Genomic DNA, 5993 nt, shown 5'->3' with positions numbered 1-5993 from the left:
TGCTATTCTGGCGCTGTGAATTCAGGAAAGGCTTGTAGAAATATTTCTTTACGCAATGGACTGTGTGGGGGACGTGGACAGATGGTCTAACAAGTGAGGAAGGCATAATATTTATTTTGTTATTAACCCTCCTTACACAATTTGTTCGATATGAGCATCGGAGACATCGACGAGATGCTGCATCAGTAAAACGATGTGATCAACAGTTTCTCGCCGCAGTTCCTTTGACATCTGAGCAACGTGTGCTTATATACAGGCCTTCGGATCAGTCAGAGGCTGAGCGTGTCTCTGTTAAACGCGTTCTCTTAGATATCCCATAGGGCCAAAGATCACATGGATTTAGATTAGGTGATCTTGGAGGCTACGCACCTGGAAAACCTCTGGAGATAACTCGTTCGTGGAAGATTGCATTAAGCAGATCTTTCACTTGGTGATGACCGTGAAGTGTTGCCCATCTTGCATGAAATCAGTGATTTCCATACAGTTGCGATCTTCCAAAGCAGGAATCACATGTTGAACGTGGAGGTCTCGATAAAGTGCAGAGGTCTTGGTGCACTTGGCGCGCTCTCCGGCTACATTCCGTTGGGTGCTTGTGAATGCACACCACACAGTCACATACGGCGAGTGTGCTGCCTCTTCCATCACAACATGTGTTTTAACTGCACCGCATAGTTCGCAGTTCTGAGCGTTCACTGCACATTGTTACGTAAAATGTGCCTCGTCCTCCATAGAATATTTCGCGGCCGCATGTCGTCAGTTTCGATCAGTGCCAGCAACCGAAGAGCAAATTCGGAACGTTGCTGCGGATCTTATGCGGATGCCAGCGTAAAATAGACTTCGAAACTCTCCATACTGTTGACCATGGTGTGGACAATTCTCGTGACACTGCACAAGCTCGAGCACTGCACTGGGCACGTGATACATGATGAGTTAGAGCCACAGCAACCTCGTCAAAAACTTCCACCGGAATTGGACGTCTTTCTCTCCTAGATGCCACATCAAGCTCAAGCGTGTTTTCAAATTTAATTGTCATCTTCTTTAAACCATTCAGTGACATGGGGCCTCTCCTCAGACTTTTCGGTAGGCGATGTTCTCTCAGTGCAGCATTGTAATTACTACCTTTCACGCAAAACTGTGTTACTCTTCTCGGTAGCCATATTGTTCACTCACGCTATGTTTTTTCAGACAACAGCGTGGTTGTCATACCGTCAGAAAGACCATTCTAAAGCGCCAGATTTGCACCTGGTGGCCTCAATCAGAACTAACGTTTATCGGTTCTGCATTGACACGTTAGAATATCTACCAAGTCCCACTACCATACGATGCTTGCAGCTCACAGAGTAGCTCAACTTCATTTATAACCACCCTGTATGTAAATATTAGCTTTCTAGTGTTTGATAAAGGTGTAGTACTGCATTTCTGATAGTGACAGTAGATGCAAAGGCAGACAGAATATTTTGTATTATGTAAAGCAACTAAGAATGGCATTGTGTCGCTTGATGTGACGTGCAGCTTGTAATGGAATTGGTGACAACATCGTGTTCTATGTACCAGGTGTAATCTTCGATACGAGATTTTTTATCAGAAATTTTGTGATACCCTTTCTTAATTATTATAAATGTTGTAGCTATTTCTTACAAAAAAATTTGTCTCGATTATTTTCACGAATGTAGATGTCAGACAGGTATGTAAGCATGAAGAAATTTAATAATCTTACACCAATGTGTTGTTACCTTTGTATTTAACTATCTATAGACAATCACTGGGTAAAAGTAAGAGAGCTGCTGTGAAGCTGAGAGAAGTTGTGTATGGCTGCATGTGGTCACAGTTGGGCGAGTGTCGCCCATTATGTCTAAATAACCATGCTCAAAAGGATCTTTTTATAATTGGGAACCACAATGAATAAGTGTTATTTAAAATTTGTGGAATGATTTCAAGAATATATCAACAGAGTGAAAACTGAAACGTGTTCACTGTTTTGATTAGAATTGATACAACAAGATCAAAGACGTGAACTCCTGCGAATCCAAATATTTCATCAGTATTCTAAATGAAAGCGAGAAACAACACCCCTACACGTAAACCACGAGAAACAACGACGAAAAATTTTACCAGCTAAGTGCCAACTACACTCCTGGAAATTGAAATAAGAACAGCGTGAATTCATTGTCCCAGGAAGGGGAAACTTTATTGACACATTCCTGGGGTCAGATACATCACATGATCACACTGACAGAACCACAGGCACATAGACACAGGCAACAGAGCATGCACAATGTCGGCACTAGTACAGTGTATATCCACCTTTCGCAGCAATGCAGGCTGCTATTCTCCCATGGAGACGATCGTAGAGATGCTGGATGTAGTCCTGTGGAACGGCTTGCCATGCCATTTCCACCTGGCGCCTCAGTTGGACCAGCGTTCGTGCTGGACGTGCAGACGGCGTGAGACGACGCTTCATCCAGTCCCAAACATGCTCAATGGGGGACAGATCCGGAGATCTTGCTGGCCAGGGTAGTTGACTTACACCTTCTAGAGCACGTTGGGTGGCACGGGATACATGCGGACGTGCATTGTCCTGTTGGAACAGCAAGTTCCCTTGCCGGTCGAGGAATGGTAGAACGATGGGTTCGATGACGGTTTGGATGTACCGTGCACTATTCAGTGTCCCCTCGACGATCACCAGTGGTGTACGGCCAGTGCAGGAGATCGCTCCCCACACCATGCTGCCGGGTGTTGGCCCTGTGTGCCTCGGTCGTATGCAGTCCTGATTGTGGCGCTCACCTGCACGGCGCCAAACACGCATACGACCATCATTGGCACCAAGGCAGAAGCGACTCTCATCGCTGATGACGACACGTCTCCATTCGTCCCTCCATTCACGGCTGTCGCGACACCACTGGAGGCGGGCTGCACGATGTTGGGGCGTGAGCGGAAGACGGCCTAACGGTGTTCGGGACCGTAGCCCAGCTTCATGGAGACGGTTGCGAATGGTCCTCGCCGATACCCCAGGAGCAACAGTGTCCCTAATTTGCTGGGAAGTGGCGGTGCGGTCCCCTACGGCACTGCGTAGGATCCTACGGTCTTGGCGTGCATCCGTGCGTCGCTGCGGTCCAGTCCCAGGTCGACGGGCACGTGCACCTTCCGCCGACCACTGGCGACAACATCGATGTACTGTGGAGACCTCACGCCCCACGTGTTGAGCAATTCGGCGGTACGTCCACCCGGCCTCCCGCATGCCCACTATACGCCCTCGCTCAAAGTCCGTCAACTGCACATACGGTTCACGTCCACGCTGTCGCGGCATGCTACCAGTGTTAAAGACTGCGATGGAGCTCCGTATGCCACGGCAAACTGGCTGACACTGACGGCGGCGGTGCACAAATGCTGCGGAGCTAGCGCCATTCGACGGCCAACACCGCGGTTCCTGGTGTGTCCGCTGTGCCGTGCGTGTGATCATTGCTTGTACAGCCCTCTCGCAGTGTCCGGAGCAAGTATGGTGGGTCTGACACACCGGTGTCAATGTGTTCTTTTTTTCATTTCCAGGAGTGTATTTTGGTCAATCAGCATATCTCAACTTTCCAGTCTGTTTGGTCTGTGTGCTGTTACGAAGGACGGAATATACGTCCTGAAAATCAGCAGAAACAGAATTTCAATAATTAATTTGAATCAGTAATTATAGAGTTGGGGGGGTCAGTAGCTGCAGAAAGATCTCTAAGTGTATGGGAAATTCGGGGAAATGGAAAAACTGGTGGTTAGGGAAGAAGTGTTGTGCGAATAAATTCATGAATCAGTATCAGTTTGTAATACGCATTTGCCTCCGACTATATAGCTTCCTTGGAATCAAGTCGTTCTTTGTCATAAGCCACTTCGCAAACGACTGTAATAAGCATTACCCTACCAGTACGAAAAACTGACTGTTTTACTCTGTGATATCGCGTTTCCTTCTGACGCGACTTCTTGAGCAGCTCAGAATTTCCTTTAATTAGCTGTTGTGATAAATCTTGTAGCGTGATTTCGAGATGCCTTTGTGTGCGTCCGCTAATTACGGAAGTACGGCATTGCTGCTCTGTCCGCCCACGGATTTTTCGGAGCGCGTCCGCCTCGCTGAGAGGTTCGGCCATCGACTCGGCCGGAAATGCCGCAGCGTTCTTGCGTTAATTAGCGCGCCTCCTCCATACTGATGGCGCACGCCGCCGGATTGTCTCGGATTTCCAGAATCGGCCCATTCTTTTCGCGGGAGAGCTTAGAAGAGTCGTGCCGGTGCTTCTTACCGCACTTCTTCGCCACCAGTTTCGGCGTAATTGGGGTTGCGTCGCTGGAGAGCAAGCTTGCCGGTACTCCGTACCTGCTGCTTCTGCCCGTTAACTAAATGTGACCCCTACGTGTTTCCGAAATGCTGCATTCGGCACATATCACCACGAAACATGTCAGTATCTTTCCCTTGTTTTTTCGTACAGTGTTCCTCCTTCCCGTGTTTCTTCCACCAACCTCTTTAGGTTACTGACCTCACTAAACGACGCATTGTAATGAGGAAACAGTGAGACAGTACGAGATGTACATCTACTGATATATAAGTTCTCTGAAAGCCAACATACGATGTATGTCGGAGAGTACATCGTACCACTGTTAGCAATTCGCTCTCTTGTTACGCTCCCAAATAAAGCAGAGGAAAAACGGCTGTCTGTATGCTTCCGTACGAGCTCTTACCTTGTCTTCGCTGTCCTTACGTAAGAGCGCTTTTGTGGCGGTAGGATCGCTTTGCACTCAGCTGCTAATGCCAGCCGGCCGCTGGTGGCCGAGCGTTTCTAGGCGCTTCAGTCCGAAACCGCGCGACTGCTACGGTCGCAGGTTCGAATCCTGCCTCGGGCGTGGATGTGTGTGATTAGTCAGGTTTAAGTAGTTCTAAGTTCTAGGGGACTGATGACCTCAGATGTTAAGTCCCATAGTGCTCAGAGCCATTTGAACCATTTTTTTGCTAATGCCAACTCTCTAAACTTTCCCAACAGTCTTTCACGAAATGAACGTCTTCTTCCTCTGGGGATTTGAGTTCACGTAGCATTTCCGTAATATTTGCTTGTTGATCGAAAATATCGGCAACGAGTAACATATCTAGCAGTATGTCTCTGAATTGCTTCGCTGCTTTCCTTTAGTCTGAATTGGTAGGGATACCAGACATTCGAGCAGTATTCGTAAAAAGGTGGTATATGTCTTCTGTACTCGATCTCTTTTGTTGACGAACTACGCTTTCCTATAATTCTCCCAAAAAAACATAAGTCTACCATTCACCTTACCTACAGCCGACCTTAGGTGATTTGCGACGTTGTGCCTAGATATTTAATCGACTTTACTGCCTTAAGCAACACACCACTGATACTGTATTCGAATATTAAAGGACTGGTTTTCTACTCATCTGCATTAATCTACAGTTTTCCACATTCAGAGCCAACGGCCTTGCCGCAGTGGTAACACCGGTTCCCGTCAGGTCACCGAAGTTAAGCACTGTCAGGCAGGGTTAGCACTAGGATGGGTGACCAACCGGTGTGCCGAGCGCTGTTGGTAAGCCAGGTGCACTCAGCCCTTGTGAGGCAAACTGAGGAGCTACTTGATTGAGAAGTAGCGGCTCCGGTCTCGGAAACTGACATACGGCCGGGAGAACGGTGTCCTGACTACAAGCCCCTCCATATCCGCAACCAGTGACGCCTATGGGTGAGGCTGATACGGCGGCCGGTCGGTACCGTTGGGCCTTAATGGCCTGTTCGGGACGAGTTTTTTTGTTTATAGTTTTTCCATATTTAGAATAAGCTGCGATTCATAACACCAATTAGAAATCATATCCACGTATATTCTGTTGTTTGACACCTTCTTTTCTGTAGCCGTCGACGTTTTTAGGGGTGGAGCTGTATAATTATTTTTGATGGGTGGAGCGGCACACTTTGTAGAACTTCTGTACTCCCGCGAAAGAAATGTGTTGTTTGAAGGAGACTGTTGGT

At 47.7% G+C, this 5993-nt stretch overlaps 1 pseudogene; it reads left to right on the top strand.

The window, feature by feature from the left end:
* The first annotated feature begins 5444 nt into the window (after positions 1-5444).
* On the top strand, positions 5445-5562 carry LOC124559587 (annotated as a pseudogene).
* Positions 5563-5993: the final 431 nt, after the last annotated feature.

The sequence above is a fragment of the Schistocerca americana genome, chromosome 1, assembly GCF_021461395.2.
Source record: "Schistocerca americana isolate TAMUIC-IGC-003095 chromosome 1, iqSchAmer2.1, whole genome shotgun sequence".
Classification (NCBI taxonomy): Eukaryota; Metazoa; Arthropoda; class Insecta; order Orthoptera; family Acrididae; genus Schistocerca; species Schistocerca americana.
Note: the sequence above shows the minus strand (reverse complement) of the source record. Positions and strands in the feature narration are given on the sequence as shown.